The sequence below is a fragment of the Microcebus murinus genome, chromosome 1, assembly GCF_040939455.1.
Source record: "Microcebus murinus isolate Inina chromosome 1, M.murinus_Inina_mat1.0, whole genome shotgun sequence".
Lineage (NCBI taxonomy): Eukaryota > Metazoa > Chordata > Mammalia > Primates > Cheirogaleidae > Microcebus > Microcebus murinus.
The window spans coordinates 40632233-40656916 of NC_134104.1; positions in this window are offsets into that span (position 1 = coordinate 40632233).

Below are 24684 nucleotides of genomic sequence, written 5' to 3' on the forward strand. Positions count from 1 at the left end.
TGAAGACAGTGTTGGTATCCTTTATGGGCATTAGTATTCTGTACTGTCTCTAGAATTCTCTTGATCACATTCCTCCCATTTCCACAGACACTAGTTGAGGCTGCTGGGGTCCATACTTACTTAAAGGGATTGCCCTAACCATTGATACTTTCTTTTCATCATTGTGCATTTTCTGAACTTGATTCAGGGATGATGCAATACTGCGATGCTTAAGAATCAAGCTGCTAGCCCAGGGTCCTTTAAAATATTTCTTATACAGCTTGTATTTCATAATCTATGACGAGATCCTATTGGCCTGCTATCATGCTTGAAAGGCTTCCATAACTTGTTACTTGGGCAGTGACATTTTTAAACATTTTGGGAAAATCATATAACCAGAGTGCATCCAGTTTTCTTCTCTGTAAAATGGGTACAATATGGCACACTTCCCATTGCTGAGCTGATGATTAAATGAGAAAGCAGATTTAAAAGTCACGGCACTGTACTGGGGAGGCCTGTGCCACAGGGCAGCCACTTAAAGGTAATTTCTTACATAACACGTACTCGATGAAAAGGACTCTATTAAGCCAAGTGTTATTTATAAAGGGCAACATTTACCCTGGGCAGGGCACAGAACTAGGTGCTGATAAAGTGGTAAATAAAATGGCTTTCTTTTCTGAATGTTCACAAAACATACAAGTAGAAAATGTCAAATTATAACCAAGAAGGAAAAGATCAATGAGTAATGAGGGATAGTGGCGAGCTCAGGGAGGCATAGTTGGGGACGGCTTCTTTGAGGATTATGTTTATGGTGAGACCCAACCAACGAGAAGGAGCCAGGCGGCTGGAGAGTGCCTAAGACAAAAGGGACTGTTTATGCAAAAGCTCTTATATGGTGAAGAGTGTGGCAAATTGGGGGAATTGATAGGTCCGTGGTGAAATGGAGGTACTGGGCACCGTGGATGGGAATGAGAAGAGTATGTGGGCCAATCATGTGGCCATAGAAGTGGTGGTGGGCTAGGGAAGGGGCACTGAGTAGGAGCACAAGGTGCCCAAAGCGGTGGGAACAGTGATAAAAGCAGGCCTGGGAAACCTTGCAATTCTTCTCCTGCATGGTACCTGTGTGGCCACCTGTGGCCGAGGAGCACTTTGCAATCACCACCACCTCCCTCCATAGTCCCTCTTACTCCCACTGAGCCCTGGGCAAGCATTCTTTTCACACATCACCAAAGCAGAGACCCAGAAAACCGCTTTGTGAAGCGTTCTCTGTCAGAACACATTTCCCTTAAAGGCTGCTGCTGCCTGATGAGCTTATCTTTTTTTCTGCCTTGCAGCCCTATGAGGAGGCTTTGCTCAGTCAGTTTTGCTTTAAGTCTTTTAAAATGGGTCAGCTAGGTCAATGGAAGGTCATATGTGCAGTCTGTGTTGTTTAAAGGTGAAAGTAAACATATCCAGAGCAGAGGCATTCTGAGCTGTATTTTGAACTATGCAATGACTTGAAGGAACTTGGAAAATTAAGGTAATTAGGCAATGCAGAATGATGGCCTCTAATAAAAAAAAAAAAAACCCACATATTTGATTCTGTTATCCTTCTGACTTCTGCTAGTGACAGAATCTAAAATATTTGTTATTCTTTTTGCCAGGATAATGAAGTGCCATGACCCAGATATGTACTGTGGCTGTGGCTTCTTGTTTATTTTCTGACAGATGCAGGGATTTGGGGGGAGAGGGGAGATAGAGAGAGAGAATGTGTGAATAAATGCAAAGACTATTAAAACAGATCAAGCTGGTTCAAATTACAGATGTGGCCTTCCATTTCCTAAGAGGCTGGTGGTCCTTTACCTATAACCAAACTGAATACTAGAAATTTATTTCAAACAAATGACATTACTTAGAAAGATATCTAGCTGACAGTCTGCTTAAAATGAAATGGTGCTAACTACTGCATTTCCAACAACTGGTACTGGAAAATACATCGGGCTGGAAGGTCTGTACCAACATGATGAGAAAAAATGTCTGAACTGAGACACTGTGTCTGTGTTCTTTTCCCAGAGCTCCTAGAAGTGTTGTATTTGTATTCAGCCAAGTAGTAGTCTGCTTTGTGATCCACAGACACACTGTTTACCTCAGCCATGCCACACAACACTGTGTTGTTTCATGTGCTGTTCTCTCCGGCCACAAGAGGCATATTCTGTCCAGGAATGCCACTGGGAGATTCTGTATCAAATCCATTGTGTGGCAGGAGTTGCAAAGCTTCTGTGTTTTAATACTCAGCCAAGTGAGTCAGGAAAATGAAAATCCCCACAGCAGCCCTTAACCCGACTTCTCTTTCTCTGATGTGATATTCAGATCTGACAGATGGAAAAATAGCAATTGTCTGTCAGAATGGCTGAGTATGGTAAGGAATGACTGTTTTATAAAAGAGAGTCAAAGCCTGCCTACCTCTATTCAAATAGCTGGAGAAATTGAAGTACCAGTGACTGAGGCAGCTGACTAAAAATATTTGAAGCCCCCCTTGGAGAATGGGCAACATTACCTGCCACGTGTTAGCATCTTAACAGAAAACAGAATCACCAGTGCGCTTACAAGCCTAGCACTTCAATGGGATTTTCAGAGTATTGGTTAACAGTGAAGATAAATAGGACTGGGCCCTCTGTTTATAAGTCAAAGCATCTTGCCACTATCTTTTAAGCTGCTTGTGTTTACAGAACATCTACTGGCTACGATGTACCTCACATTTCTGAAAACAAAAAAAAATACTGCTTTCCCAAACTCTATCTTTTTTTCTCTCTTATTTTTCTGATTTTTCCTCTGTCTACCTCAAATCATTATTCCACTGCTTTTTCTGCACCTGTATCCGTGACCTGGAATGAGGCTGGAAACAAACACACACCCACGCTGGTTGCTTTGGCTTTAAATTCCTGGCTATTACCTTTGTGGGCCCTTCGTGCCACAGCATAACATACAACATATCTCTCGTTTGTTCACTCTCCACTCTCTTAGACGGTTCGTGAATACCTTTTTTTTCCTCCTCAAACCTGCAACAACTTTTCTACTATTTTTACTCTGAACTGACAATGAAACTTGCTTATTTATTCAGAAAGTAGAAACAGCCAGAAAAGAGCTTCTATAAGCTCCTGCCACCACATTCATTTCCTTGCATTTTTGCCTACTGAGTCTGACTTCAAATGCTTTACTTTGGATGAATGTCTAGGGTCTAGAAGCCAACCCTTTCCCTTGAACTCTATGTTACTCCACTGATTCCAAACTCTCCTGAGTCATCATTTCCCCCCTCTTCTACTGCATTATTTCCTCAACATACAAGCCTCTTGGAATGTCTTACAGTAGGTGAATAGTTAAATTGTAATATGTCCACACCATGGATATATGTATTTATTTAGAAATAAAAGGGAACAAATTACTCATAGACTCAACAGCCTGGATGGATCTCAAAGGTTTAATGCTAAGTGAAAAAAGGTCAATATCAAAAGGCCACATACTATATGATTCCATTTCTATAACATTCTAGAAAGACAAAATTATAAAGCAGGAGAAAAAATTATTGGTTGCCAGTGATTAGAAATGGTAGCAGAGAGGAGGGGGGTTATATTTATGAATACATAGCACTAAGGAGATCTTTGTGGTGACAAAATAGTTTTGCATTTTAATTGTAGTGGTTGTTACATGATCTATATGAGTGATAAAATGACATAGAACTCTGCACACACATTATCCCAACATCAATTTTCTGGTTTGGATATTGTATGATAGTTACATAAGATGTACATTGGAAGAGGCTGGGTGAAGAGCATAAGGGACTTCTCTAATGTCTTTGAAAATTTCTGTGAATCTCTAATCGTTTCAAAATGAAAAGTTAAAGGAATATACACAAATATGTTCTATATGGAATTTTAGTATTATTAGAGACAACTAAATGCATTAATTTGTGCTTCCAGGTGGCTAACAAAAATATATATATATACACACACATATATATAAGCCAATATATATATATACATATATATATATATTGTATGTATATATACATATATATAACCCAAATCAGGATAAACAAAAAAAAAGCTCTCTTTTGTTCCTGCATTCTTCTCCAACTATTGCACCATTTCTGTTCATCCTTTTACAGAAACACCTCCTAGAAAGGTAAACCTATACTCCCTGTTCCCTTCCCATTCCCTGTTGAATCTACCCCACCAGTCTTTAATGCCCATCACTTCAATTATATTGTTCTTATCTAAAGCCAATGTTGGTCATGTTGGTAAATGAAATGTTCGGTCCTCTTTTTTCATATTAGAAAACCCATCAGCAGCTTTTTAGAAAGTATTACTCTCTTTTCCTTTAAATATTTTTTCAATAAATGGTCTCTATGATTTCACATTTTTCTGACTTTCCTCCTTACACCCAGCTATCCCTTCACAATCTACATGGCTAGTTCTTTCTTATCTCTCAGACATATTATTCATCAGTAGTCCTAGGGCTCAGAGTTTTCTACTTCTCCATTAATTTTCATATTTAGCTACCTTCTATTTACTAATAACGCCCCAATTTTTATTTTCAGTTTGACTTCTCAGTTCAGGTCTGGACTCATACATGTGCCAGCCTTTTTGACATCTCCCACTTCATGTCTAACAGCTATTTCAAATTTAACATATCTCAAAATCCTGACCTCTTCCTTTCCCCAGTCTGTTCCTCCTGAAGCTCTTAATTTCAATTAACAGAAACTGCATTTTTCTAGTCACTTAGACCAAATGCCTAAGAGACATCCTTGGTACCTATATTGTTCTTACACTATAGATCCAATGCATCAGGAAATAGAGTAATGTCTATCTTAAAAATTTCTCTAGGATCTTTCTACTTATCACTGCTTTATTTTCACACCACATTGGTTAAGCTACGACCATCCTGAGTCTGGATTATTGCAATAGTGCCCTTGTTGGCTTTATTTCTTCTCTGCAGTATAGTCCAAAGTCAGCATTCAGAAGAATTCTTTTGAAACATAAGTTATACCACATAACATAACATATACGGGTACTATGAACATTCACAGACAAGTCTCTCTAGGGTCATATGTTTTTATTTACCTTGGGTAAATACTTTGGAGTGGAATCACTAGATCAGGTGCTATGTGTTGGTTTAACTTTTTTTTTTTTTTTTTTTATTTTGGCATATTATGGGGGTACAGATTTTAAGGTTTCAATAAATGCCCATTTCCCCCCCTCCCCCCAAAAGTCTGAGTCTCCATCCTGACCATCCCCCAGATGGTGCACATCTCACTCATTATGTATGTATATACCCACCCCCCTCCCCCCTCCCACCTGCCCAATACCCTATTACTGTAGTACCTATGTGTCCACTTAGGTGCTACTCAGTTAATACCAGTTTTCTGGAGAATATATCTGGTGCTTGTTTTTCCATTCTTGGGATACTTCACTTAGTAGTATGGGTTCCAGCTCTAACCAGGAAAATATAAGATGTGCTATATCACCGTTGTTTCTTAGAGCTGAATAGTACTCCATGGTATACATATACCACATTTTATTAATCCATTCTTGGATTGATGGGCACTTGGGCTGTTTCCACAGCCTTGCAATTATGAATTGTGCTGCTATAAACATTCTAGTGCAGTTGTCTTTTTTGTAGAGTGTCACTGGATCATTTGGGTAGATGCCCAGCAATGGGATTGCTGGATCAAATGGTAGATTCACTTGTATCGCTTTAAGGTATCTCCATATTGCTTTCCACAGAGGTTGAACTAGTTTGCAGTCCCACCAGCAGTGTAGGAGTGTTCCTCTCTCTCCGCAACCACGCCAGCATTTATTGTTTGGAGATTTTTTGATAAAGGCCATTCTCACTGGGGTTAAGTGATATCTCATTGTGGTTTTGATTTGCATTTCCCTGATGATTAGAGATGTTGAGCATTTCTTCATATGTTTGTTGGCCATTCTTCTGTCTTCTTTAGAAAAATTTCTGTTCAAGTCCTTTGCCCACTTTTTAATGGGGTTATTTGATTTTTTCTTCCTAATTTTCGTGAGTTCTAAGTATATTCTAGTTATCAGTCCCTTATCGGATGCATAGGATGCAAAAATTTTCTCCCATTCTGTAGGTTGTCTGTTTACTTTCATGACTATTTCTTTGGCTGTGCAGAAGCTTTGTAGTTTGATCATGTCCCATTTATTTATTTTTGTTGCTGCTGTGATTGCCTTTGGGGACTTCTTCATAAACTCTTTGCCCAGGCCGATGTCTAGGAGAGTGTTTCCAACTTTTTCCTCTAGAGTTCTAATAGTTTCATATCTTAGGTTTAAGTCTGTTATCCAGCGTGAGTTGGTTTTTGTGAGAGGTGAAAGGTGTGGGTCCTGTTTTAGCCTTCTACAGGTGGCTATCCAGTTTTCCCAGCACCATTTATTGAAGAGGGATTCTTTTCCCCAGCGTATGTTTTTGTCTGCTTTGTCAAAGATGAGATGGCTATATGAGGATGGTTTTATATCAGGATTCTCACATCTGTTCCACTGGTCAATATTCCTGTTTTTGTGCCAATACCATATTGTTTTAATTACTACAGCTTTGTAGTATAGTTTGATATCTGGCATATTAATGCCTCCCATTTTGTTTTTGTTGCCTAGAATTGCTCTTGATATTCGGGGTCTTCTTTGGTTCCATACGAAGCGTAAAATTATTTTTTCTATATCTGTGAAGAATGCTGATGGGATTTTAATAGGTATTGCATTGAATCTGTAGATCAGTTTGGGTAGTATAGACATTTTGATGATATTGAGTCTGCCGATCCACGAGCATGGTATGGATTTCCATCTGTTTACATCCTCTGCTATTTCCTTCCTCAGTGTTTCATAGTTCTCCCTGTAGAGGTCTTTTACCTCTTTGGTTAAATATATTCCTAGGTACTTTAATTTCTTTGTTGCTATTGTGAAGGGAATTGAGTCTTTGATTTGGTTCTCAATTAGATTGTTGTTGGCGTATATGAATGCCTCTGATTTCTGTGTATTGATTTTGTATCCTGAGACTTTACTAAATTCATTGATCAGTTCCAGGAGTTTCTTGGTTGAATCTTTGGGGTTTTCTAGATACAATATCATATCATCAGCAAACAGGGAAAGTTTGATCTCTTCTGCCCCTATTTGGATCCCTTTGATTCCATTTTCCTGTCTGATTGCTGTAGCCAAGACTTCCAGCACTATGTTGAACAGAAGTGGAGATAGTGGGCAGCCTTGTCTGGTTCCAGTTCTAAGTGGGAATGATTTCAATCTTTCCCCATTCAGTATGATGTTGGCTATGGGTCTGTCATATATGGCTTGTATCATTTTTAGGTATGTCCCTTCTATGCCTATTTTCTTAAGTGTTCGTATCATGAAAGGGTGTTGAATTTTGTCAAAAGCTTTTTCTGCATCTATTGAAAGAATCATGTGGTCTTTGTTTTTGCTTCTGTTGATGTGGTGAATTGCATTTATAGATTTACGTATGTTGAACCATCCCTGCATCCCTGGGATGAAGCCCACTTGGTCGTGGTGGATTATTTTTTTGATAAGTGTCTGGATTCGGTTAGCTAAGATTTTGTTGGAAATTTTTGCATCTATATTCATTAGGGATATTGGTCTGTAGTTTTCTTTTTTTGTTGCATCCTTTCCTGGTTTTGGTATCAGAGTAATATTCGCTTCATAAAAGGTGTCGGGGAGGTTTCCGTTCTTCTCGATGTTGTGGAATAGTTTCTGCAAGATAGGTACTAGTTCTTCTTTGTAAGTATGGTAAAATTCAGGTGTGAAGCCATCTGGACCGGGACTTTTCTTTTTAGGGAGATTTTTAATTGCTGTTTCTATTTCAGCTGTTGAGATTGGTCTGTTCAGGGAATCTATTTCTTCTTGGTTGAGCCTAGGGAGGCTGTGTGTTTCTAGAAATTTGTCCATTTCCTCCACATTTTCCAGTTTGTGTGCATAAAGATTTTTGTAGTATTCATAAATTGTATCTTGTATCTCTTTGGGATCAGTTGTGATATCTCCTTTTTTATTCCTGATGGAGCTTATTAGAGATTTCTCTTTTCTGCTTTTCGTTAGCTTAGCCAATGGCGTGTCAATCTTGTTTATTTTTTCAAAGAACCAACTTTTTGTTTTATTAATCTCCTGAATAGCTTTCCTGTTTTCAATTTCGTTTAGTTCTGATTTGATCTTGTTGATTTCACTTCTTCTGCTGGGTTTGGGGTTGGTCTGTTCTTCTTTTTCCAGCTCTTTGAGTCGTTTCATTAGATTGTCTATTTGTGATCTTCTTGTCTTTTGGTTATAGGCATTTATGGAGATAAACTTTCCTCTCAGAACTGCTTTAGCTGTGTCCCAGAGGAGTTGATAACTTGTCTCTCCATTGTCGTTTTCTTCATAGAAGTTTTTTATTTCTGTCTTGATTTCTTCATTTACGAAGTAATCATTTAGTAGGAGGTTGTTTAATTTCCACGTTTTTGTGTAGAAATGTGAGTTTCTGTTAGGGTTGATTTCTAGTTTTATTCCACTGTGATCTGAGAAGGTACATAGTATGATTTCTATTTTTTTAAATTTCTTGAGATTTTCTTTGTGTCCTAGGATATGGTCAATCCTAGAGAATGTCCCGTGAGCTGATGAGAAGAACGTATATTCAGTGGATTTTGGGTAGAATGTTCTGTAAATGTCAGTCAGACCCAATTGTTCTAGAGTTTTGATTAAGTCCATTATTTCTTTATTAATTTTCTGTTTGGAGGATCTGTCTCGTGCCGTCAGTGGGGTGTTGAAATCTCCAGTGATTATGGAGTTGCTATTAATCCATTTGCTTAGCTCCAGTAAGGTTTGCTTTATGAATCTGGGTGCACCTAAGTTGGGTGCATATATATTTAAAATTGTTATCTCTTCTTGTTGGACTGTGCCCTTCACCATTATATAATGACCCTGTTTGTCTTTCACTACTTTTCTTGGTTTAAAAACTAAATCGTCTGAAATTAGAACTGCCACACCAGCCTTCTTTTGGCTTCTATTTGCTTGGAATATTGATCTCCACCCTTTTATTTTTAGTCTATATGCATCCTTGCAGGTTAGATGTGTTTCCTGAAGAAAGCATATACTTGGCCTGTATTTTCTTATCCATTCAGCCAGCCTATGTCTCTTGAGTGGAGAGTTTAAGCCATTCACATTTATTGAGAGAACTGATAGGTAAGGTAGATTACTGATCATTCTGTTGGGTTGGATGTTGTTGCTATGATTTCTGTCTTGAGCCATTGTAATATCTGGCCTTTAATATCTTTGGGTTTTGGTTGTTTTTATATTCGTGGGTTATTATTATGATGTTCCGTGCATAACGCTGTTTTAAGTACTTCTTGTAGGGCTGGTCTTGTCTTGGTGAATTCTCTGAGCCTTTGCTTGTCTGAGAATGTTTTTATTTCTCCTTCATATACGAAGCTTAGTTTTGCAGGGAATAATATTCTAGGCTGGGCATTGTTTTGTTTCAAAAGAGTGAGAATGGGGCCCCAGTCTCTCCTTGCTTGTAAAGTCTCATTAGAGAAGTCTGATGTTATTCGAATTGGCTTTCCCTTGTATGTTACTTGCTTCTTTTGTCTTACAGCTTTTAGAAGGGCCTCTTTAGTTGATACTTTGGTTAGTCTGATGACTGCATGTCGTGACGTCTTCCTGTTTGCGTTGAATCTCCCAGGGGTCCTCTGAGCTTCTTGAACTTGTATATCAAGATTTTGAGCAAGGCCTGGGAAATTTTCCTCTATTATATCTTCAAACACCTTGTCCAACCCTTGAGTGTTGTCTTCTTCCCCTTCCTGTAACCCTATGACCCTCACATTAGGTTTCTTCACATAATCCCACAGCTCTTGTAGGCTTTGCTCTTTTCTCTTGTTTCTCTGCTCTATTTCTGTGACTGATTTATTTAATTGGAGGGTGTTATCTTCAAGCTCTGAGATTCTTTCTTCTGCTTCATCTACCCTGTTCTTGAGACTTTCCACTGTATTTTGTAGTTCCTTGAATTGATTCTTCATTTCCAGGAGTTCGGTTACACTTTTCTTCAATGTGTCTATTTCTTTTCTCATATCCTGGAGACTTTTTGTGGTTTCTTGGTGTTGGTTGTTGAGTTGTTGTTGCAGCTGGGTGAGTGTTCTTATGTTCCACATACGAAATTCCTCTTCTGTCATATTGGTTGCCTGATTTTGGTCGGTGTCCGTTTCTAGGGGGCTGGTGCTCCTCTTTGGGGGTGTGTTTTCCGTTTGGTTCTTCATATTTCCTGAGTTCTTTCGCTGATTTCTTCCCATGTCGATCAGTTGTTGTTTCTTTCCTTAGGTTATTGTTTGGGTATTCACACACCTTGTTTAGTTTCTGAGGCGTTAGGTGGTGCCTGTGGGTGAAATTGGACCACTCCCTGTATATTGAGTCAGTGGGTGCCGTGGAAAGGCTGTGCAAGATGCCGTCCCTGTCAGTAGGTGGCGTTTGCTTGGATGAACAGGCTATGGTGTTGATTTTGAGTCCTGTTATCAGCTCTCGTTCTGGGCGGAGCTGGGTTGGGTAAGCCTGCCCTCAGGCCGTTAGCAGGGGTCAAAGTTTTGTTCTCTGTTTCCAGGGAAGGCTGTCAGGGCGGGGCTAGAATGGTCTGGCTCAGCCAGAAAGTCTGGGTGTGGGGGTGGGGCTGTCTGAGACCAGCCGTCTGCAGCAGGCCTCGCTTCTTTCCACCCTCCCCAACTCCACAGCTACTCCTGTGCCTCTGCCAGCAGGCCAGACCACAAGCCACCAGGCCTCCCCGGACTGGGATGCCGGCGGGGAGGTTCCCTGCACAGGAACGCCACCTGGGTTGGGCGCACGGCCTCCTCCTGGGAGGAGGGTTGCCCTCTAGGACGCCGATCCGCCCCTGGAGGTACACAGACCTCAGTAGGCTGTTCACGTATAACCCTTCTCTGCCTCGGGCAATGCTAGCCCTTGGTGCAGAGGATCTGGTCTGCAGGTCCGACCTCTGGGTCCCAGAGTTCAAACTGTATTCCCACCAGGGAGAGGATTTCCGGTCCTAATTCACCCACAGGGAGCCCAAGCTGGGTCTATGTCTCTCAGCCTCTGAGTCGGCACCGTTTTCCTGGGAACACGGTGCCAGCAGCACCTGGGAGGGCGGGCGGGGTCCCAGACGGGAAGGTCCCGTTCCCTGGAGGTGCCTCCGGCTGGTGGATGTATTGTCTCTCTGGGCAGCCGCGGGTAGGGTCGGCGGAGGGGAGGAGGAGGCAATATGGCGCCTACCGCGCGGCTCCTGTCCGTGCACACGGAGGTGCCCGGAGGAAGTTGGGAACCTGGTGCCACGTCTGCTACAGGCTCACCGTTGGCAGGCGGCGGCAGTCTCTGGGCTAGTGTCCGCAGGTCTCTCCACCCGCTGGGGAGCCCACCAGCAGTCCCGAATGCAGGGGAGGGGAAACAGCGAATCCACCTACCCTTGCCGCTGGTCTCCGGGCTGCTCCGGTGGTCTCAGCCTCCAGTTCTCCTCCGCAGCCTCCTCCCGTGGAGTCTCCCGGGGTCTCAGGTACCCCTCCTTCCGGCCCTTGTCCGCTGTATGCTCGTCTTCCTGCTTCTTTCCTCTAGTTTCTGCTAGAATCTGTCTTTTCTGGAGAGACCCTCTGTCTGGCGGTGTTATTCATCCGCCATCTTGCTCCGCCCCCCGGTTTAACTTTTTAAAGATACTATCAAACTCTTTTCCGAAGCATATGTATCATTTTACACTCTCAACAGCAGGGAAGGAGCATTCTATTTCCTCTACATCATAATCTATAGTAAACAGAAAACAAATCAGTGGTTGGTGGACGGAAGAGAGGGGGATAGTTAGGCAATGGAGAGGGAGGGTAGGATTACAAATAATTGCTAGGAAACTTTTGGTAATGATGGGTATGGTTACAATAGTTTCATCAGTGTATGCATATCTCAAAACTTATTAAATAGTACACTATATATGTAGCTTGTTGAATATAAATTATTTCTAATAAAGTGGTTATGGAAACAATAATCATAGTGCTTCATGAGTATTAAATGAAGTAATACATGTAAAGTCCTAAGCACAAGGCTGGTTTAAGTGTTCCATAAATAGCAACTATTATAACTTTATTGTTGATAAAATAAAATAACTAATGATGCACTTTGCTGTTCCAGAGATGTGTGGCATTAATTCAACATAGGAGAGGAAAATAATACTTTTAAGGGAAATGTTTGACAGTTCTTAATGTATATGGAATTCTAAAATATTTTCTTCAATACAAATAAACATATTAAACCCACCAAACAACAAACAAACAAGCTTGAAATTAGAGTCAATTTTACAAAATATGATAAATGTGGTTATAACTCCCTGGTTTAATGCACTAATTAGGTCTGAAAATTAGAGACACAGGAAACTAGCCAGGGTATCAAGCACTGGCCATAGAACAGAGTGAAATAAAGTGATAAATTTGGGAGTTCTTGCCTTTGATCTTCCTTAATAAGGGCTTGGTATAGGATCAGTGCTGTTTCATTTAATAATATTACCCAAAAGGCAAACCCTTCCTTTTTCTTCACTGATGTCCTTCTTTTAGCAGAGAAGAGGGGGGTTAAATTTATTACTAAATATCATTGTTGTCACTATTTAAAAGACTCCATGATTAAATACTTGCTTGACAATTCAGGTTTCCATTTTGAAAAAAATATATTTATGGACTCTGTGCCATGTTGCTCTGCTTATAAAATCTTAGTCCATTTAAGAAAAAAAATGAAAAGAAAAAAGCAATAGCAACAAAAACCTGGATATGACTTCTTCTGACCCCTTCCTCAGCAACTGGATCAGATAATAACACATTTAATTGAAATAAATGTACTAAAAATAATCAAGGTTGCTCTGCTGCAATGGAGGAAAAATGCAATTACCCTTCACATGATAGAACTGGAACATCATTAAGAATGTTGATTACCAAAGAGTAAAAAAGTTACCATTTTTTTCCTTTAAATTTTGTTGTTCCAATTTTTGAATGCTTGTTATCTGATCCTCTTTCATCTTTTTGAATTAAAAAATGAAACAAGAAAAACATACGAGTACATAGTCCTTAAACTTACTATAATATCTGCTGATTTTATTAAGAATCTTTGCTGTAGTGGTTTCTTAAGGGAGTTTTTTTCTGCAAGAAAATAGTATTTTGTTGTGAGGGAAACAAATGAATATTAGTAGTATGTTGAATGCCAAATATGAGGACAATTTTTCTGGGATGTCTGCCTATTTTCAGGGCTGGTTTGGCTAATCTCCAGGTCTAACAGAGATTCCTTCTAACTTAACCATTCTGTGGAGAGATTTCTCTCTCTCTCCCTCTCTAGTTTATCCAGCAGGGCATTTGTTTTTGTTGTTTTTAATTTTCCAAATATTTATGGGATATTTTGTAGGTGTTAACTGAAAGAGCATTGGCTACTAGAGCCAGAGTTGCAAATCATCAATTTACCTTGATAGTTACCAAGAGATGCACCCAGTTAACAACTTACAAGGACATAGAGAGAAGGTATGAAGGGCATGATTATTGCATGGAAAACACAAACCCATGCTTCCTTATCCAGAACACATGAGATGTTTTCTTAAATATTATGAATGTAAACCTATCTCCATAGCTGCCCAGGCCAATGGACCTGTATATTCCTGGGTGAAATTATGAGTGCTATCTGACAGCACACACTTGGCAGGTGCTAATAGGCCACATGATGAATAAAGGGAGAGAGGGGATTCATTGTATTAACTGTATCACTTCAGAGTGTAGTTTGCCTTTGATGGCTCACTGTCTCAACTGAGTGGAAAGACAATGCCAGACATGGCTATTAAAGTGTTTCAGGTTCCTTGACATGATGGGCTTTTAAACTGGCTCTGCCTGAAGAGATGCTTAATTTGGTGAAAGTGGTTGGCCACACAAAATAGCAATCTTTATTGGCCTATTGGAGATCACAACAGTGAATATAAGTGATGGATTCCTATGTTACTGGTGCAGTTAGTTAACATTCTGCATAGGGGTAAAAAAAAAAGGAAAGAGAATTGTAGTTCAGGGACTGATAATTTGCTGCGCAGCAATTCAGTGTACAAATTATACCTCACAATTTATGGCAAACAAATTGAGGGGTCAAACTGTAAATGTTTTTATATTCTGCAATGAATTTGTATTTGTGGTAAGTATTATTATCTAAGTTATCTTTGTTCTCAAAGAAATAACTGAATAATTCTTAGCATATCTATTTGAGTACAAGTACAGTTTTGGGGGGCAATAGAAACAAACATAGGCTAATGGAGTCCACCCATTCTTGTGTCTGCCTTACAGCTACAGTTTCTTTGGGAAGCAGGAAATGTACTAACCAGCCCAGGCCATTCAATTGTGTACTACTTCTACCTCCCAAACGCTTCACATGCTTCTTACTTAGCCACTGCCTATGGTGGTGATGATTCTTGGTGACACTGAAATTACTTTCAGGTGTTCTACAGTTTCTTGTCATTGGAGGATAATGTTAATGGTTTTAAAGTCTTTTTTGGAGGATGGGATCTACAATTTGCCAAAGAGAATAAAACCAGGTTTTATTGTCTTATGATTTCAACTTCTAGTTCTGTCATGAAGCAAGGACATTTTCTTGCACAGAAGGAAGATGTTTTCTGCTTTTTCTAGACTATAAAGTACCATGAGGGCAGGTACTAGGTCATTCTCATGTCTGAATTCCTAGAGCTGGCAGAGAAGATGTCAATATATGCTTATTGTTTATAAGGAAGGAAGAGAGGGAAGATTTTAGTAGTTGTACTATTTGCTTATAATATCCAGTTGGCCACATTATTTTTAAGTGGCCCATGGGTCATAAATTTGAGAACTACCTTATACATTTTGTGAAAAGTATAAATAAGAGAGAAGTCCTTGGAAAAGGACAATTCTACCTTTCTTTTTCCCAGCATTCACTGAAAAAGAACTCTGTAAACCTATGAGCTACTCATCTATATCTCTAATTCATCATGTGATTTGTTTTGGTCCGTGAAATGTGAATAGAAGTGGCATGTGTTATGTCTAGTGAGATCCTCTGATTCTTGCTTTTCCATCTTTTCCCCTGTCATGGTATCCAGTGATATTTCATGTGCTGCATCTCAGGTCTTTAAATGTGAGTAACAAGGAGCTGAGAACCTCTCCAACTTACTACAGACATATAACAAGATAACAAGGAATAATTCTGTTTATATTGATCACTGAATTTAATTTTCTTTGTTACCAATAATCAATGCTGAATGCTGTCATTTCCCTTCTTATATCTGCCATTAATTTTGCAAACATATTTTTACATCTAATACCATAGGAGTTCTCCTATCGCAAAAGATGTGTTATTGTAAAATACATTTTATTGTGATTTCACAAATAATGCATGTTTATTGACAAAAATTTAGAAGATATAGAGAAATACCACTTCTAAAATTATAATTCCACCCTCCTAAGGTAACCACTGTTAAAATCTGTTTATTTTTTAAGCCTTACCTCTAAAAGCAGTCTTAAGTAACTTTTTATATGTATATGCTTGTAGGTTTTCCTGTATAAAATAATTTAAAATGTATATGATGGAAATAAATGAAAAAATAGTCTCATGTGTTAAACCCTAACTCTAAGGATATTTTTTCCTTCCAAGAACACATCAGGTTTCTGTGTTGAATGATAGCTATATCCTATTTTTAGGAAGAATAATGTGGGATGTCATTTTGTTTTATTATTTACTTTATGGATACTGGAATATATAAATGAATGATTTGTACTTATAAAGCACTCCATATTGTCAGTTGTCCTTTTTTATTTTCTCTCTCCCAAACCCCTTAACCTACCTGTGCAATAGCAATGGCTGGCACTCTCTCTATTTCACATAGGTGAAGATGCCATTTGGCAAAGTCTGATAGCTGATGCTAATTTAAAGTCCAATGCTCTCGTGCTTATTTCACTTGTCCTGACAATGTAGAGTTCCTCAAAGGAAGCTAATGATTTTCACTTGCCTCAATAGAGAATGACAGATGTACAAAACTGTACATCCTTTTGCAAAGACACTTATATAACCCTAAAGTTCCAACTTAACACATATTGAGAATTAAGCTAAATCTCAGCACAAGTCACCAAGTGTACCTGACATAATTAGAATCATACTCAAGCATTTAATGAACAGAAGAAAATAAGGAGTTGTTCTGGATAGCTTAAAGGCTATTTATTGGATGTGGCAGAAGAGCAGTGGATTAGGAATCAGAAGATTTGATTTCCAGATCCACTGAGCTCTTACCTAATCTTGAGGTAGTCATTAAATCTTTATGTCTTTACAGTCTCATGTGTAGAATGGGGATAAATAAATATCTTGCCAAGTTTTTGTCATAACGAACACACACACACACACACACACACAGGCATGCACACACACACACACACATGCACACCTACACCCACATACAGACGTCAGGCATAATGACTGGCAAGTAAGTAGTTGTACTTCATATATATTAGATATTATCATTTGTAAACTGGAATCCAATTTTTAAGGCCACATGCAGTTCTTTTATTTCTCTAGTGTTGAAAGATTGAATTCAAGTATGGGGGAAGACTGCTGTTGTGTTTTGGGAAAAATCACTTCATGGTCAAAGATAAAGAAAAGATCATACTTCTTAAAATGTAGAAGTTCACTGCTCAGCAATAATATCACAAAGGTTTATCTTTATGGGTAGAGTTCAATCTCTATGGATTACTTCTTCTAGGAAGAAGTGTTTCTTTTCTAAATATATGTTTAGGCTGCATAGTTTTGGAAAATTCTCTTCTAAAGTCATTTCAGAATAGTATTTGTGTTAGTCAAAGTTCTCCTGAGGATGGGATGGAAACAATAAGATATATATATATATATATATATATATATATATATATATATATATATACACACACACACACACATACACACACACACACATAAAGAGAAAGAGAGAGAGAGAAAGATAGATAGGGAGGGAGGGAGGAGGGGGATTTGTTAGGGGAATTGGCTCATGTGATTACAGAAGCTGAGAAGTCCCAAGACAGGCCTTCTGCAAGCTGGAGACCCTGAGATGCTGGTAGCATGGCTTAGTCAAAGTCCTGAAAACCTAGGGGGCCACTGGTGTATGGCCTGGAGTCCAAAGACCAGAGAGGCTAATGTCCAAGGGCAGGAGAAGGGAAATCTATCCCAGCTCAAAGAGAGAGAGTGGCCAATTCCCCTTCCTTCTTTTCATTATATCTGGGCATCCAGCCAATTGGATCATGCCTACTCACATTGAGGGTGGATCTTCCCTACTTAATCCACTTGGACTCACTTGCAAATCTCCTCTGAATACACCTTCACAGACACATCCAAAAATAATGCTTTACCAGTTCTTCTGGTATTCCTGAATCCAGTAAAGTCGACACCCAAAATTAACCATAACAATGTTTAAGAGAGAAGGCTCTGATTTTACCTGGGGAAGATATTTAAGCCATGTGTGTCTATAGGTATAATAACTGAACCCATTTCATAGAGTTGTCAGAAGCAGAAACCTAAAGACGGCAGCCAGGATACGGTAGCATATATTCATATTATGTAGCTAGCACAATTAAGGATACAACTGGAGATTCTAAAACGTATGCTGGGCTATCAAAATACTCTCTGAGATAATATTTAAGAATAAAATATCCTGGTTAGAGAAATAATATCATAAAATTAGATTATGATATATTATCCTAATAGAAACTTTAGGCAAGGCCAATTTGTATAGTTTAAATGTAAGGAAAAAAAATATGCATTCATGCTGTCAAGCATTCAGGGAAGAAGGTAATCTTAGAGCAGAAAGGGGGAACATGAGAGAAAAACCTTAGGCTGAAGCAATGGGGGAATATTTTCCATTTTCCCAGGACTCAGTTAGTCAAAGTTTGGATCCCAAGGGAGACACACTGTGTGCACTTACCCTGGAGAGGATACAAATAATGGCACCATGTCATTGGGGGAGTGCCACTTAGGAAGAAATGTCCAAAGAAGAGGCTTAAACTTGCTGACCTGAGGATGCCATAGTCAAGGTACAGGTTCAAGCGCTCTGCTTTGTAATTCCTTTGTGTTGTTATTAAGGCTCTGAAAAATTATTGTATGTATTTCTGCCTGATCACTTGTCACCCAGCATCAAAGAAATGGCTGGTACCAGAGTGACGGGCATTGTGACACAGAAAAAGTAGCATCCGTCTGTGGTTCCCCAAACTTAAGAAAATAGGATGTGACCCGTGGAAAGGGTGGTGGTGGTCACAAGCCTGATAGCTGGCTGAGACGCTGAGATGGCTTGTGAAAAAACAGCAAATATGAGAAACATGAGAATATTCCTGAGATAGCTCCCAAACCCTCAGGGACTGGAATCTATTGGAAGACTGAAAATCTGTTAGAAAATTAGGCTATCATGATTTGGATACTAAAGGGAAGTGTGAGCTTATAAATTATTGAAGTTTGGAATGTTTGCTTAAAAACCACAATCTTCATCATCCTAGTTATCATCAACATCATTATCTGTGCCACCTGGCCCCACAAGCTTGTAATAAAATATAAAATTTTATTTTTATATTAAATTATTTCAGTGAAAACACTAGAAAAAAATGACAGAAATTTTATCCACCCCCAACAGCCTCCTAGCTATTTTGGTGATTTTGGTGAGTTTTCTCAGGTTTCTGATGCTCATGACTTTATTAGTCCTTCTGCTCCTGCCTTCTCAGTCTGCCCTCCAATGCTGCCTCTTTTGCCTCTGGATCTGCTGCAGGCAGAATTATGTCTTGATGGCAAGTCCCACAGCTACCACCAATCTGGCCTCTGGGCACAGAAATTATTTCTTCTATTCCCAGAGCACAAGCAAGAGCAGGTTGTGGCTTTTTATAAGATATTACTAAATGTTGCAAGTACAAATTGAAGCTGCCACTTGCATGTGCCTATTATTCCTAAGACCTCAGAATCCACCCTAAATCACAATCTCAATAATCTGAATCCCTGCTTTATTCCTAGCAGGCTCCAGATAGTAGAAGCACATCCACTTGCCCCATAGCAATAGGATTCCTCAAGACTATTGCCATGTCTCAATTTCCCAGGTCCCATCCATGTTCTCAGCCTCTGAATAGTTGTCCTCCCAACCCAAGAGAAAATAGATGTTCTTTCCTCTTTTATGCCATGTGTTGCTTCACGTCTTACCTCAGCATTAAACACTTTCTAACATGATGGACAGTGGTAATATTCATTCCCTTCATAAGGACATCCCTGTTCCAGTTCCCAGTATATTGCTGGAATGAGACTATCACAATAGTTGATGGTAGGTTTCCAAAAGTCTGGCTTACTAAATTTGAAAAAACATCACATGGAGGATACCAACTCCAGCTCCTGCACTGCTTGTCGTCTTCCAGGTACAGTCAAGCTCCTTCTCAAAGTCCATTTTCCAGTGTGAAATAGAGATAGGATCAGCGCCGCCTGCACAATTAGTCAATAATCTGATCTTGGGAAAAGACAAACATACAATAACAAAAACTAAATATTGTTTCTCTTATTCTTTTGCAGTTTAGAGTTATGAAGTGTTACTAAGCTTTAATGTAACTTTTCACTGAAGCAACTCCACAACTCATATAGGACTCTTGCTATAGTTTGAATGTATGTGTCAAAAATTCATAAATTGAAACACAATCACCAATTCGATAGTAGTAAGAGGTGGGGCCCTTAGGAGACAATTAGGTTATGAAGGGTCTGCCCTCATGAATGAATTAGCAGCCATATGAAAGGGCTGGAGACAACTAGCTAGTTCCTTTTGCACTTTCATCCCTTCTGCCACGAGGACAAAGCATTCATCCCCTCAGGAGGAAGTAGCTTTCCAAGGTGCCATCTTGGAAGCAGAGACTGGGCCTCCTCAGACACTGAACCTGCTGGCACCTTGATCTTGGACTTCCCAGCCTCCATGATTGTGAGAAATAAATTTTGTTCTTTATAAATTACCCAGTCTCAGGTAATTTTTATAGCAGCAGGAAAGAACTAAGATAATCCCCCAAATATCTCTTCTTAGTAAAAAGGAAGGTCAACTCCAAAGATAAATTACAATTTCTACCCAAGAAGAAATAAATTACTACCAATTCCTCACATAGTAAATTTTCCGTTTGAAATGTTAAGATCTAGACTCTGCCAGGTAGGCTTGGTCCCAATGTGTCTAAAAACATTATTTTTAGACATATTTCTGCATGAAACATTGTCCAAGAAAAAATATGCAAGATTAGTGTTCCTCGGTTGGAATATAACCATATTCTTAGCTCATTTATTTGTATATTCTTTAGTAGATCCAGACAGACTTAATTTATGTTATGCTAATATAGATTCCTATGAGGGATACAAAAATAGTCATGGTTTCAGATACCTATGAGAATTCTTTTACTCAGAAATACTGTAAAATGATCCATTGAGAGTGCCTTCCCCCTAAATTCTGGATTAGAAACTTCCACTTCCATCTCACAGTGTGATTAAAGAGATTGTCTTGATTCTGGTCCAGTTTGGACTCCTCCCCAATTCTGATAATCAGTTCAGTTTTGTTGTGCCTTTCAAATCTTGTCTCATGATATTCTGAACTAGATGTCTTTCAGAGCCCTGAGCACTGATGGCAGATATTTTTGAGTCTTTTCATTTGCAGATGTTCAAAGAGTACTTTATGAAATTTCTGTGAATATGTTTGAAGAGTTTGCTTTGCTCCAATGTGCACTGATAAATGGTTATGCATAGAGGCTAAGAGTATCTACTTTGAAGCAAAATTGTCTGGATTTGTATCTTGATTCTGCCGCTTACGAGCTACGTGACCTTGCAAAGTTACTTAACATTTCCATGTCTCAGTTTCCTTATCTATAAAATGGTGAAAATAATATTAATAGTATCTCATAGGGATATTATGAGGGTGAAATACGAATGTGCGAATGTATGTGTTTATATGTGTGTGTAAAGCATTGTAAGCATCAAAGAGATCTTATCATTTAAAATTTCTATCATACACTGGTTTTCCAAATATTTAAAAAATATTGATTGCCTTATGTTTCTGCATGCCACTTTAACTTTCTATTATTAATTTGGGTATTCTGTCCTGAATTTTTACCCCATAGGCATAATTGCTATTTTTTTCAGCAGTATGGAAGAAACACTCTAAAGGAAAAAATGTCAATTACAACCTGGAGCCCAAGTTGAAATCAGATCCGATTTGCATCAGGCCCCAGCATTATAATAACATCAAACACCACTCCCTCCTCTACCCACAGGGGTGTAGCAGATCCAAGAAAATCATTCTTTAATCACTTTATGTCCAATTTCCTATAGGCAATAACTGTACTCTGCAGCCAGAAGCACTATCCTTTTACCAGTAGGTTCTGGTAATTCACTAATTTTGGATCTCTAATTATTTTTGGAAATACAATAAATCACAAAAATCAACATTATGGTATAAAATATGGAAAAATTAAAGGTCTTTGTATGAAAGTCTTCTATTTCAGATGACTCATGAAATTTGACATGTCCAACTTCCTGTAATTATGCTGTCAGTTCTGGACCCCTGTTTCTAATTATAATATTTGGCAGCTTTTTATCTCTTTGGCATTGACAAGATTACAAAAAAGGATAAGGATCAAATATAATTTCTGACTGATCTTATTTGTTAAGTTATGGTTTTTGGTACTGAGTTTTGAAGCTGAATCTTAAGAGGAAACAGTACTGTTCAAATGCTGTAACAATCTTGGGAGAAAATAATTTTTTGAGTTTCACACTTGATGAGATTGATGTGTTATCTTTCCTATAGAAGTGACAAGGGGCACTATAAGTGGTGGTTAATGGCATATGCCCTGGAGCTGGACCGCCTGGGCCCCAAACTGGCATTGCCACTTATTAGTTGTGTGGTTTTAGTCAGACTACTTAACCTCTCTCTGTTACAAATGTTCTAGCTTAAAAATGGTAAAATGATGATGTCTAACTCACAGCTTTATTGTGAGGACTAAATGAGTCAGTATATGTGAAACTTGGAAGAAGATCCAGCATATGGTTAATAATGAGTAAAAGGTAACTTTTACTAAACACTTCCATCAAAAGCCATTATGTCTGAGTTGACTTGTTCATATGTTGGAACGGAATGAATGTATTTTGAATGTGACAAGTTGTCCTTTTTTGTTTCTTATTATATCTTTACTGGAATAAGAACACTAGTTTTCCATTTGATTTCTGTGTCTTCAGGCCTTTCCTAATGCATTGTATCCTAAGCCCCCTGCTAGATCAATCTTCCTAAAAGTCAGATTGAATATATCACTGTTCAGCTTTGGATATTTAGTAGTGCTCTATTTCTCACAGCATAAAATCCAGGCCCTTTATCTTTATATCTGAGCAACCTTGGCAAACCTTGAATTGCACTGGTCTGCTCAGTATTCCCTTAACATGTTTTTATTTATTTCTCTAGTAAGTTTATTTCTCTCTCATTCCTCTGAAATAGTCTCTTCCTTCCTTGCCATTTACAGTTCAATGTTATTTCTACAGATCAAGATAAATTATACATGTTTTGAAGGAAAGGAGGTATATAGCTGACAATTTTCCCATATATGCTGGATTGTTTCAATGTGTCCTTTCCAAAATTCAGGTGTTGCCAATGTGGATAGTATTAGGAGGTGAGGCCTTTAAGAGGTGATCAGGTCATAAGAGTACCTCCCCTCGTGAATGTGATTAAGGCCCTTATAAGAGAGGGTGTTCTGCTCTCTTGCTCTTCCACTTTCTTTCATGTCAAGGTGCTGCAAGAAGGACCCACCCAATACCAACTGCCAGTGCTTTGATTGTGGACTTTCCAGCCTCCAGAACTGTGAAAAATCAACTTCTGTTCTTTATAAATTACCTAGTCTGTGGTATTTTTTTTATAGAAACACAAATTATACTAAAGCTCATGCATTAAGTAATTACTCATTAAACATTCACCAAATGAATACTTTCTGCCTTACATTTGGTGAAGTTCTCCTTTTGAAGGAGTGTGCATATGGTTCAGATTTTCTTAAATTTCCATATGAGCTGACTGAGGACTATGCCTTTTGTAACTGTTCAAACTTTTTTAGGGTGAATTTAAGTAACTTCATCCTAAAGACATACAAATTCTATAGTATTTTGGGATATATATTTCTTTTTATATATATTTTTATAATATATTTCTTTATGTTAACAAATAATAGCATGTCCCTACTCTATGCCCGGCATTTCAGGAAGTATTCTATATATGAAATAGCTTTTATTCCTTACAACAACCCTGTGAATCAAGACACTGTATTATTATAATCCTTATTTATGGAACTGAAATTCACAAGGTTAAGTTACTTTCCCAAAGTCTGTCAACCTATATGTAAATTGGGATTCCCTGACTCTCAAGTCATACTGCTTCAATCTAATGAAAGTGAACAGTAACTAGATTTCCATTAACAGTGATTTTGAAATTTGCTTCCCAAGGGCTGACTAGGAAATCTAGCTGAGAAGCAGCCTTAGTCTAGAAGTAGGAGAAGCTGGCCTGGAACTCTCTGTAGCCCTGTGTCTGATTTCTGATCTTCAGGAAGTTTAGTGTGGTTAACTTTAGTATAGTTAACTTTAAAACTTGATCAAGATTTAGCACTAAAATGTAAGGAGTATTTAATGTGTACTTGATGTGCCAAACAGATGGTAGGTAAAATAGAAGAGACAAAGATCTCTAAAGGTAGGACAATTCCCTTGTAGATGATGCTCTAAACATTATCTGAGATATTGGTACTGGGTATATGAGAAGACATCTTAAATTCATCTGCAGAATAACTTCAAACAAACAGAGACACTTATAAACAGAGTATATGTCTGCAAATTCACAAGGCATGTCTTGCAAAAATAAAATGTATGTAGCTTGATGCGCACCAAAGATTTGAAGGAGAATTTCTTTGGTCCAAATCAGAAAAATCATCTCTTCTTGAAGAGAAAATTTAAAGCATCGGTCATGGCCTAGTTCTCTCCCTAAAAGGAAGAGTGTATTTATCTGTGGGTAGAAAGACTCTTCTTTTTTCCTTCTTCATCATTGTATAAAAATATAATATATCAATTCTATTTTTTAAAGCCCCAATTCTATGTTGTGTTGAATATAATTTTATTATAAAAATTTGTATTTTAATTGAGACAAACTATGTTGTCCAGTTGATTTTTCATGTTTATACATGAAATTCTGGGTATGGACATAGATTTAAAAGAATGAAAATTTCCTCAGAAAGATAAGAAATAAAAATTCTTACCATTAGAAATTTAATTTTTATGTTATGCTTTTGGGTGGATTATTTTCCTCCCCAAAGTTATTAGGTTAGTACAATACTTTTTTTCTTTTTTGAGTTTAAGGAGTACATTGAAAAACAAATGACTAATGTGTTAAATGGAATATAATTAACAGTGTTGAGGGGATTGTATATGTGTATAATTATTTTTCTTATAAAAGCTATCTTTTATGCTGCATTGGAGGAGTTTATAGTTACAAATGAACGAATTTTTAAAGAATAATTCAAAAGCCACAGATCCACCAAGGAGCAGTGGTATTCATTTTGCCCTTTGGGTAGGCCAGCTTGAACAGATGGACCTTCAGTCTGCATTAAAGGTCAATTGATCTGTGCCTTTGCCAAACGAGTTTGGAAAA